The following is a 263-nucleotide window of genomic DNA, read 5'->3' on the forward strand; positions in this document are numbered from 1 at the left end:
ATTGTTAAGATTATCAGAGAGACTATTTTGACACAAGAAGACTGATATTTCCTGAAGGGGTGAAAAACCTCAGCAGGGAAAACCCCTGTGGTTGTCCTAGGCAGGGCTTGTCTACCTAAGCTGATAAAACAGTTCCGTTTAGAGGAAGAAGGCAGAACACACTTACCTATTTTTGGAAGCTTTCTGAGTAGGTGTGCATTTGGGTGTCATAAAGACTCATATACCTTGAGCTAGACAGAAGTTTCTCTTCTGAAGGACCTCTC

The sequence above is a fragment of the Grammomys surdaster genome, unplaced genomic scaffold (assembly GCF_004785775.1).
Source record: "Grammomys surdaster isolate TR1022 unplaced genomic scaffold, NIH_TR_1.0 61, whole genome shotgun sequence".
NCBI lineage: Eukaryota > Metazoa > Chordata > Mammalia > Rodentia > Muridae > Grammomys > Grammomys surdaster.